The following is a 993-nucleotide window of genomic DNA, read 5'->3' as shown; positions in this document are numbered from 1 at the left end:
GAAATTTTTCATTGGGGCTGTAATGCAGCAGCTTGCGGCATTACTGTAATGGTCCAGGGTGTGTTTTGGCCGACCATGTACCTCCCGAGGTGACTGATCACATGACTGTGACATCGCACAGGTCCTGTGCATACAGAAGGTCTGATCACATGACTGTGACATCAGCACAGGTCCTGTGTGAGCACTAGAGGATATATAAACTCTGGTAGATTTGAGACAGGTGTGAAAGGCGTGAGGCCTGTTCCCGTGTGTGGGACACCGTTAGCCTGGAGAGGCTTAGTGAGGCCTAGTGAAGCCTGAAAGGCAGAGGCTGGATCCTTACGTGTAAGCGATACCAGTAGCCTTGGAGGGCCAGAGGCTTGGAAGGCAAGAGTCCTGGAAGGCAGAGGCTGGATGTTAGGTGAGAAAACATACCAGTAGCCTTTGAAGGAACGAGGGCTGGAGACCCCCATCTGGGAAGCCCTAAAGCCACAGTGGTGGCAGAACAAATCTGACTGAAGCAGCTAAAACCCGGCAAAGGTAAAGCACTGCATTATATGGACATTGATATAAGTGACTTTGCTGATGGCTGTAACTGGAGCCAAGTGGGCCTGTCTGCCACTTGAAAGGCTCCTGGACATTATATGTGTATGTCGGCGAGCCACTGAGTTGGACTCGGTGATAAGCAGTAGTGAAGTGTAATAAACTGCTGGATTGTGAAATCCTGGAAAACGTGGCTGGTGTGCTTTAATTGACCCGATGCAGCGAGTGTCCCCCAGCATGATGACTAGCGCTGCCTTACAGGGTCTATAAACTTCAAGCAACGCCACTATACACATATACACATACTGTATATACTCACACACATGCACATGTACTGTATGTACACACCAATGTGTAAGTGTGTCTATATACAGGGTCGGACTGGGGCACCGGGACACCGGAGAATTCTCCGGTGGGCCCGGGTCCTCAGCGGGCCCCCGAGCAGGACACACGGGTGCCCCTGGTTAACAT

Source organism: Phyllobates terribilis, unplaced genomic scaffold, assembly GCF_046119375.1.
Source record: "Phyllobates terribilis strain yellow unplaced genomic scaffold, ASM4611937v1 Scaffold_79__1_contigs__length_6888602, whole genome shotgun sequence".
NCBI lineage: Eukaryota > Metazoa > Chordata > Amphibia > Anura > Dendrobatidae > Phyllobates > Phyllobates terribilis.
The sequence above is the reverse complement of the archived record's forward strand: the minus strand, read 5'-3'. Positions refer to the sequence as shown.